General features: G+C 42.7%; 1 non-coding gene across 1 annotated transcript; it reads left to right on the top strand.

Moving 5' to 3' along the window:
* Positions 1–24: 24 nt before the first annotated feature.
* Positions 25–122, top strand: Trnar-ccu. The gene is made up of 2 exons: positions 25–61; positions 87–122. It is a non-coding gene; the product is annotated as a tRNA-Arg (tRNA).
* Positions 123–10,797: the final 10,675 nt, after the last annotated feature.

Below are 10,797 nucleotides of genomic sequence, written 5' to 3'. Positions count from 1 at the left end.
ATATTTTCGCCATGGCTAACGTAAGCCTCCGTGGCCTAATGGATAAGGCATCGGCCTCCTAAGCCGGACTGGTGACAATGCGTGATAGCCGGGGATTGCGGGTTCGAGTCCCGTCGGAGGTGCTTTTTGTTGGAATGCTCCATTTACTAATCTCTTATATTTTAACTTCGTATGTGTGATTTAAATATTAAATATAGGGTATATTGAAACGTAATGTATGCCAGTGATGATCTGATTCCTCTAAATAAATAATGAAAATCTTTTTGAAGAGTCCGCTAACCTTATGACCGGGTTTGACATGTGAGTATATATACTCAATATATATATGTACAAGGTCGGTCAACCACGTATAACAAATATATATCACGGACAGCTTTCACGCTTTGAATAAGCTTTAGGTTAGTCCATACCAAGTAAAAAATTTGCTTCTCGATATTCTTAGCCATCGTACGTGAGTATATTTCGCTCTTTCATTAATTCGTTCGTTCATACAAATCTTTGATAAAGATATAAACGACAAAATCCTTTCCATATTCATAAAAAGATACCTGCCAAAAGCAGAGTCGGTTGTACGATTCCTACTATAACCACCACCATTTTTGCGTCACTTTATCGAAATCATAATGATCTAACTTTTACTTATAAAAACTCAATATGATAATGGTATCGGATATAATTTGAATATGCGAAAGAGGCTATAAACTAGCGGGCAAAAGAAACGTCACCAAATATGTAATGGTCGTCAGTTTTCAACAAATTTGCCAAACAGCACGAAAACTGTTGGGAACACATAGCTGGAATGCAACTTACCTATTCCCTGTGAACATGTGCACGTGCTTCTCGTGATTTGCGAGAAAAGTGAATTTAATCAGTAAAAAATGCAAAATGTTCACAAAGTTACCCGTATGTAATTCTGGTATAAAACATTGCAGGATTCTACTCTCTCATCACATGAAACCGTTTAAAACAACGAACATGCCTCGACTAACCGCAGAGCAGAGGGAGAGAGTCATCAGTATGTTGCAAATGGGTGCGACGCAGGAGCACGTTGCCAGGACCATGAGCTGCTTCAAGTGCACCATCGCCAGACTTGTCACACGTCACAAGCAAACTGGCAGTACTGCAGACAGGCCGAGGAGTGGAAGACCAAAGGTCACGACCGGTATTTACGGGTGCTTCACCTGAGGTCCTGGGGCCCCGTTCCAAAAAGCGATGGTAGCGCTACGACTGTCGTCAGTCTATGTTAAAGTATGGGAGTTACGATCGTCTTTGTGTTTCGATGGCTTTGTGAACGGGGCGCAGATTCCTAACTGTGACGTCATCATCCGCAAACGGCCTTGGACATCTAGTCAGCAAAAGGACCGTGGCTTGACGAGCCCGCCTGTATGGTCTCCTGCCTATCGACCTTTCAAGGGCATGACGTTAACACGTCACAGACTGAGATGGACCAGGACTGTACAGCAGTGGCAGCAGGGAAATTGTCGAGGAGTGCTCTTCAGCGGCGAGAGTAGGTGCCAGCTCTTCAAGTCTGATGGGCGGGTTCGAATCTACCGACGGCGTGGTGAACGCACAGCACGTTGTTGCGTCCAAGAAGTGGAGTGAGTATGGTTTTACGCTGCTTTTAGCAATATTCCAGCAAAAACACGGCGGGGGACACCAGAAATGGGCTTCACACATTGTACACATGTCAGGAATCGAACCCGGGTCTTTGGCGTGAACGAGCGAACGCTTTAACCATTAGGCCACCCGACCGCCCCCCGACGTCGTGTTGGGGCCTGCATCGTTGCTAGAGGGGGTCACAACCGATACTGAGCCATGTGTGTAGCACGGGACTTTAAAAGAAATCGAGGTCGATTCTGCTGGTGTGATCGAATACTGGACAGTGCACCCAGTTTGGTAAACGTGTCTGCAGAACTTTAAGTACATGGTTTTTGATCTTGTCATTTTCAAATGCCGTTTTTGAATAATTGGTTTTTTTAAACATCAACTGTTACTACATTTTGCGTCTGTTTTGTTTTTTAGACCAGAAAATTGTTTGGTGGCGTTTCTTTTGCCCGTTAGTTTATATTGAGAGACGTTTTGGGCTGCTTGGGGAACATTGTGTAGAATACACGAAACTAACTCCACAAACATTGGAGGAGTACTATCAGAACCCCTTTGGTGTAACCATCAGTTTAAAAAACTGATTTCATTATAAAGAAATTGGTCTTTAAAGGGAATTTACACTATTAAAGATCTCTGTAATGAAGATGATATAATGCCCTTCAATGAACTTATAACGAAAATACCAAATTAAAGGCACAATTATTGACTATTACCAGGTTCTATTAGACATACCAAAATCCTGGAAAAATGCTATTAGAAATAATAATATTATCTTATATAATAAACATCAAATACAACTTTGATGGACTTACTTGTATCGCCAAAAGGCTCCAGATATATTTATGATAGGACTATAACTACAGCAAATCTCCCAAAAATGGCGTCTACCATTCTTGACTTAGATATATCATGGAAGGATGTTTTTATCAGATACAGAAAATGTACAAAAGATGTAAAATTACTTGATTTTCAATATAAATGTATTCATCGCATAATCTTTACAAAGAAAGAACTGTTTTAAATAAAAATTCTGGATGATGATCTGTGCTCATTTTGTGAAACTGATACTGAATCCTCACACTATGTACATTGGGATTGCAAGCATGTAAAAGAGTTTTTGGCCAAAGTAGAATGTTTTTTCAATGTAAAATGTTCAAAACAATTACATTTACCAAATGCTCTGTTTTACTTGGGTACAACTCTTACATTCTGTTAAATCACATCATACTGGCATGCAAAATATATATATACTGAACAACAAAAGTTCCTGTGACATTGAATAAGATTTAATGCAAAGTTATGTTTTTTACCAAATCTGAAACAATTTCGGTTTGCAACAGATAAAAGACTCCTGTAAGTGTTCAAATGGTTTAATTTGCCATACTGACTTCCAGAAAATGCGTGATTTAGAAAAAACACCATGAACATGCCAAAATGTCAATTTACAATTCAGTAGCGTGTGTGTCCACCTCTGGTTGCGATGCAAGCAACACATCTTCGTCTCATGGATTGGACCAGGCGTCGCACAAAGTCCTGTGGGATATCTGTTCATATCTGCTGGAGCATGTTTCGAAGATCCTGGAGTGTCTGTGGAACACTAAATTAAAATTAAACATTAAATCTTATTCAATGTCACAGGAACTTTTGTTGCTCAGTATATGATGTAAGTGTATCAGAAATGAATATAGTTAAGGCCCCTAGCAGTACTTGTTCTTTTCTTTTTTATATAGATGCCCAACACGCTACCTCGTTTGTGAACATGGGCCGGTGAACTACATACTTCATTAATGAATAAAAGTATTAATCATCATTTAATGCTTGGAGTTTTCCCAGAAGTAAAACCATCCACACCCGTGAAGATCTGTGTTAGAATCTTCAGCAACCCATGCTTGCCTAAAAGGCGACTATGCTTGTGGTAAGAGGCGACTAACGGGATCGGGTGGTCAAGCTCGCTAACTTTGTTGCTGCATGTCATCGTATCCCAATTGCGTGGATAGATGCTCATGATATCTATCACTGGCTTGTCTGGTCCATACTCGATTATTTACAGAACTCTGTCATATAGCTGGTATATTGCAGAGTGCGGCGTAATCAACAAACATAGTTTCTTGAAACTTACTACCTTCAGCAACCATACTATGTATTCTATGTGAACTGTTCACCATTGGTGAAAACAAACAAACCCGAATAGTGAGTGAGTATGGTTGGAGACCAGAAATGGGCTTCACACATTGTACCCATGTCGGGAATCGAACGCGGGTCTTCGTGACCAGCGAACGCTTAAACAACTAGCCTACCTGACCGCCCTCTTCACGAATAAAGAATATAATAGTGACCATTAACTTGTAATTGGGTAGATTATTCCCAGAGGTGAACACCTCCAGGCTTAACGCTCATTTGACGATACTTCTGTATGTGGCCATGCTGAAAAGCCCAACACTTGACTGTGATAGAACGCCAATTAGATAGGTATACAGGCAGGCCAAATTTCATTATAACATTGCTCGCCAAAATACTTTGTGGCCCCTATCGTATGATTTGTCTTTGTTAATAATCATGCTCGAATAAGTGAGTTTGGATTTACGCTGCTGTTAGCAATATCCCTGCAGTGTCACGGTGGGGGACACCAGACATGGGCTATATATCGCTTGACAACGAATTTATCTCTCCGATATTCCTTGGTTCCAGACCCGGAATATACGAGGGCTGGCTGAAAAGTTCTGAGCCTAAGTGGGATATCTCAATCGGATTGAAACAAACGTTTGCCACCAACAAGTACAAGTATTTAATGAATCATAGACACAAGAACTGCAACTGTAGTGTTATTATTGTCTTTGTACCAGACCATCTTGTGAACCTACCCATTGAAATCACCAGAAATGGACAAAACTGGCTTTAGGGCAGTCATCAAGTACCTGCAACTGAAAGGGCTAACTCCAACACAGATACATGCTGACATGGTCTCCACTCTAGGGGATGATGCCCCTTCCTTTTCCACAGTAAAGAAGTGGGCTGCGGAATTCAAGCGTGGCAGAGAGATCCTTGACGATGACCCGCGTCCAGGATGGCCTTCAACAGCAACCATTCCGGAAAACATTACCCGGGTGCATGACATGGTGATGGCTGATCGACGATTGACCACTCGACATATTGCCAGTGTTGTGGGCATCTCTCATGAGAGGGTTGAGCACATTATCACCAATGAGTTGGGAATGACAAAAGTTTCTGCAAGATGGGTGCCAAAGCTCTTGACAGCGGATCAGAAACGTGTCAGATTCCTGACGCCCCGTGACAATTTATGCCGTTTTGAAGCAGATCCCGATGATTTTTTGGCCCGATTTGTAACCATGGATGAGACCTGGAGTCATCACTTTCAACCAGAAAACAGTCTTAACAATGGAAGCACCCGGAAACGCTTTGATTCAGCCATTTTTACAGCTAGCAGACGACGCAAACCGAATTACATTGATACTTTCCTTTACCCAATGCTTTCGGATAACATCGGTTCATTTTAGCTTAACGATACTTGTGACCGGTAAGCAAGTTACCTAAGGTGTGTTCCGATTCATTTCTCAGCGGGGTATCAGTCCATGCGTGACCAACTCGTCCCTATGTTGTAGGTTACGGAAACATGCAGGTGGTGACGAATGCAAACGCAAGTGCACATTTGAATCTATCAACACGACAAGTAACAACATCAATTAATAGGACACAATACAGTTCTCCGTATACAGTGCGGCGGGGAACCCTCAATGTACATTTTCCCACATTTTATAAACAAAACGTAATCCCAAAGTTCATTTAAATATTAGGAATTATATTGATCGAAGTACATGTACCTATATCCTGACGCGCCTTCTGATTAGCTTGCGCCGTTTCGACGCATGGCGGTCTTCGAGAGGGGTGACGAGCCTTGTTGTAGGTTACGGAAACATGCGAGTTGTGACGAATGTATAAGAGAAAATAGGTCACGGAAACCTTTATTTAAGTGCATGTGTACCGAGAAATGGTTAAATGGTGTGTGTGTGTGTGTGTGTGTGTGTGTGTGTGTGTTCGCGCGCGCGTGCACGTGTGTTTGGATTTATATGTGAAATTATCCTTCAGTTAATGTTAAACAATTCTGGACATGCAATACAACGAATGTATTGAAATCTCTAAAACGCGCTGCTGTCTATAAACGCCGCCGTGTTCCTGTTATATGACGGCGTGTCAGTTTGTGGCAGGAAACACCGACGTGATGCAGGTCTTAGATGTCTACTTCTTGGGTGAAACCCACGAGCATGATTGTGTTGCTGGCGAACAAAGAAATATGTTAAGGGCTTCGAACCCACGACTATAGATTTCTGGCACACCCAAGAGATGCCACTCAGCCCAGTGGTTTGCGGTTCCTAAGCTATACGACTGTCCCATCCGTGCTCCTGGTGTCTGCTATGAATAGTGGCTTTAGTGGATGGAAATGTGTCTGAGAAATGGAGTGAGTGAGTGAGTGAGTTGGGTTTAACGCCGCTTTTAACAGTATTTCAGTTATATCACGGCGTGTAAGCTTAATGTGGGAGGAAAGCCCGAAGTGATGCAGGTCTCAGACGTGGAAGTGGAAGTGGAAGAATGATTATTGTAAACTGTTGAATGGTGACGTCAGGATGCAGAATGTTAAGTGTGACAGTGAGACTGGTGGCACACATATGTTGTTCGACGCTAAAATTACTCTCTTTGAAGTAACCAGAGCGGTTGATAGAAGCCACTGTGGCAGGGTTCCTGGTGCTCACGGTATTCCGATGGAATGTCTTAAATCACAAAATGTTATTTCGGCGATGCACAATATTTTTAATATATGTTTTAGCACAGGGAAAATCCCTGCATTGTGGTTAAAGGGCATAATTAACCCCATACCAAAGTGTTCTACTTTAGATCCTGCGGATCCTTTATCATATAGAGGTTTGACCCTCACCAATGTACAAATTATATTGTAATATTTTAAATAACCATCTGCAATCTTGGGCTGAAAGCACAGGAGCTCTAAATGATGCACAAAATGGGTTCCGGAAGCGTAGATCAACTACGGATCATATTCACTCTGTTTGTTCTTTTATTGAAGCTAGAAAATGTATTAAAAAAGACACTTATTTTAATGGAGATATGGGATGGATTCCTCCGACAGTTAGACAGTGGATGTGTTATTGTCGTTTTACTAAAATGTCCCTTAGATTAAATAATTATGTTTTTATGTGGTCTGAACGTTATGCTGGTGGACGTGTGAAAAACTGGAATTTTCGTGTTAGGGCAAAGCTGAACGAATGGGGTCTGAATATTTCTGAGAATGTTAGCGTGAAAAGTGTAGTTGTACGTGTGCATGATATATGCATGGGAAAGTATGTGTCTGATTGGAATGAACTGTTATGCAAGCCTGGTGGAAGAACGGTTGGTAATAAATTACGTACCTATAGAATGTTTAAAGATGGGTATGGGTGTGAAAGTTATGTAAGTATGTATATGCCTCGTTCTTACCGCTCTGCCTTCTCCAAACTTAGATCAGGTACTGCTCCTCTGAAGTTGGAAAACAGGCACATATACGAATATGAATGTGAATGAAAGAGTGTGTTTTCAGTGTGAGGAAAGTATTGAAGATGAATGTCATGTATTGCTGGATTGCCCTGTGTACGGTGATTTGCGTGAAGTTTATACGAAAAGGTCGGTTTTAACTATCCGAACTTTCTAGAGTTATACAATACTGATAAACTTATTGTACTTTTGAAATATTATGTATATCTTACAGACATAACCTGCTTTTTAATTCTCCAACGAAGAAAAAATATTTTATATGGCTAGTTACAGGTAGTATATTTTACATACCCCTTTTACACCAATATATTTATGCTGTATATACTGTGATATATTGTAAGTCTCTCGTAACCCTTAACGGGTGGCTCACTTTAATGTCCTTTTATATGTATCTATGTAAATATTTTTTGTGAGGTGAGACTCAAATAATCTGTCTATGAATAGCTATAGCTATAGCGTGGATCACCTTTCAAAATGCACAGCTCGCTCAGGTATGACCAACTATACCCTTATAGTGAACGTGGCACCTAAGGAATGTATTTAAAAGGGCGGAAAGCCCATGTGTTATTGTTAACCCACCCTTGTCCATGTTGAAAACACTATTATTCCATTATTGCGGGGGTGGGTATTTGGCAATATTGTGCAATATCTTATTGCTGACTTAACTATTAATACCACACACACACACGATGTGGTAATTTGAGCTCCTCGCGAAAAGAAATGAATCTCCCTACGTTTGCTATGTCATTCTATTTAATTGTGATGCGACGTAAAGCTCTCATCTATCACCACACCCTGGGGTGAGAAACCTTTAGTAAAACCATCATTACACCGCTTGAGTAAGACACTCATGCAAGTTGATAAATACAAGCGAAGCAGGTTTGATAATACTTTCATCCACTTTCAGCAGGTTTAATCATTCTTCCATAAACTTAGAGCACGTTTAATAATACTTTCACCCAATTACAGCACATTCAATAGTACATCCACATACTTCCATGGAGGCTACACAACTGCGGACACAATACAGATATCACTGTGGAAGACACACCGGCGAAACAATGCCATGTGACATCAGCATGCTGGGGACATCGAATGTGCATAAGCTCCACTCTGTGATCTATCATCTCTACACGCAATGTAGTGAAGACATCACCCATTTAATAAACATTTAAGGATTGACCGGGAATTGTTTTCGGTTCAATGAGGTATGAATCGAAAAACTGATGTGCAAACTTTTGCGTGCAAGATCACCGATAGGAGCTTACGCACACTAGATGACCCGAAGCTGGTTCCCAGCACTGGCGATGACCCCAGCAATCCTGTTGCTAGGCTGACGTCACATGGCATTGTTTCGCCGGGGTATTTAAACTGGTTCTACTGTTGGTACGCGACGCAAGCTTAGGGTGATTTAGTTTTTGTAGACAGGAACCCAGTATACGGGGTATCTTGCGACAAAATTCCACAAATCGCGTCATAGGGTAGTGTGACGTGATTGTAAATCCTTGTGGTGCAGGACTCCTTTCCAAAAGGCGATCGGTAACCCAACGGCAGTGGTGAGTCTGGACTACCGATCGCCTTGTGGTTGTACCGTGGTTGTACCATGTGAATGCTCCTAAAAGTTTGGGAGTTATGACGACCTCAGCGCTACGATAGCTTCGTGGAACGGATCAAATTCATATCGTAATCTCGGCGAGATATTCAAGTGTTATCTACGGCCGCTCGGCTGCGCAAACAGCTGAACTGAGAGTCTCGCGAGAGTCAACGAGATCTTGGCATTCTCCATTACCTGCTCGATCCGGCAAGACATATTTTTCGTGATATGTGTTTGGTGTTTCATATAGCGACTAGTTATCGTAGCCTTTTCCTATGTGTCTCCACTTCCTGGACCGCTGTTCTGCCCGGAGAGGGGATTTCCAATTGCACAAGTAGAGAAACCCTTTACAAAGGGTCGGCCACGTTAGGCCATAGGTCAAGCACTAAGGACCGGGGCCAATACCACATCCCAAATAAGGTACAAGACATTCAAGGGGTGGACAATGATGGCAGTGATTTAATATCAGAATTCGCTCGATACTTCCAAAGACCCTTCCCATGGGTGAGTCGGCCAAAATGCAACCAAACCCAGCGACCACATGGTGCCCGATGGCTAGGAACCTGATGCCATTTTGCAAGGACGGTTCGATCCGATTGCAGTGAGACAGGCAGTGTCTTCGTAACTACCGGCCATTATTGTGACCGTGTTCATCGATGACAACATATTAGGACAGACTGACATGGAGGTCCCTCCGTTACCAGATTTGACAGTGCTACAAATGAAAGATGTGGACAACATGGTCCGAGCCGTTCTGGATCAGCGCAACAGGACGGTTGATAAGAACCTAGATAAAGGGTTGTCCAGTGTTCAGCCTATTCTGCTACGAGGCATGGGCCCCCTTACAGATCTCTGGAAGGGTATGGAACATGTTCGGGGGCGAAGACGACGCGATAGGTATCGATGAATTGAAAAGACAGTGGTGTGCCTTGGACAGGTTGTTGTGTCCACCACCCGACGTCAGGATCGTTAGATTTTGCGACAACATCTTCAAGATTACTTTGTTACTGCTGCGGAAACTGCTCGACACACCATGGGGACACCCGACGACACATTAGTGCGTGCGTCGGCGATTGACGAGCAGACACCTCCATTGTGAGTGGGCAACAGCACCAGTATTGGCGCCACCAGCAGTGGAGAAAAGTCCTCTTCTCAGACGAGAGCCGTTACTGTATCTCAACAGCAGATGGCACAGAGAGTCTGACGACGCTGTGGGGAACGTTATTCGGATGTTTGTGTTGTTGAGAGAGACTCGTGGGGTGGTCCAAACATCATGGTGAGGGGTGGAATTGGTCTTGCACAGAGGGTCGGCCCTGTGGTCTTCCAGAACATCGGTCCAGGGAGAGGCAATGGTGTCACAGCAGCTCGGTACATTGATCAAGTCTTGAGACCACACGCCTTACCTCATTTGGCACGTCGCCGGAACCACGAGTTTCAGCATGATAACGCCCGTGCCCACAATGCGAGAACAACAAGAGACCTCCTCCAGCAGAATGGCATCAGAACCATGCAGTGGCCTGCCCTCAGTCCCGATTTAAATGCCATTGTGCACTTGTTGGACGAGAACGACGACTGAATGACGTCCGACCAAGCCGACAACTACAGCTGAACTGCGTCAGGTGTTCCTCAGAGTGTGGGCTCAAGTGTCTATGGCCTTCTTCAACCGCCTCATCCATTCCATGTATCGACGTTGCACAGCAGTCATCAATGCACATGGCGGACACACGAGATGCTGACTTGTGATGAAATTTTCTCAGAGACTAGTGTTGTGATTCACTTTAAGAATATTTGACACTTTAATTTCAACCTTGATGATCAGTTTTGCCAAGTTTCATCTTTGTAATATGTCTCAAAGTATGTTTACAGTGTTTTGAGAAATAAGGTTTCTCATATATCTATCTATGATGACGTTTCTTTTGCAGTTCAGTATATATCACTCTGGACGTAATACAGGCACCACTGTGGAATCTGTCTCTCCGTAGTACTCTAGCCAAGCTAGGTTTTCGTGAAGTGACTAAATACCTGTATGTAAAGGTTGT

The sequence above is a fragment of the Haliotis rufescens genome, unplaced genomic scaffold (genome assembly GCF_023055435.1).
Source record: "Haliotis rufescens isolate VD_foot unplaced genomic scaffold, xgHalRufe1.0.p SCAF_27, whole genome shotgun sequence".
Classification (NCBI taxonomy): Eukaryota; Metazoa; Mollusca; class Gastropoda; order Lepetellida; family Haliotidae; genus Haliotis; species Haliotis rufescens.
Note: the sequence above shows the minus strand (reverse complement) of the source record. Positions and strands in the feature narration are given on the sequence as shown.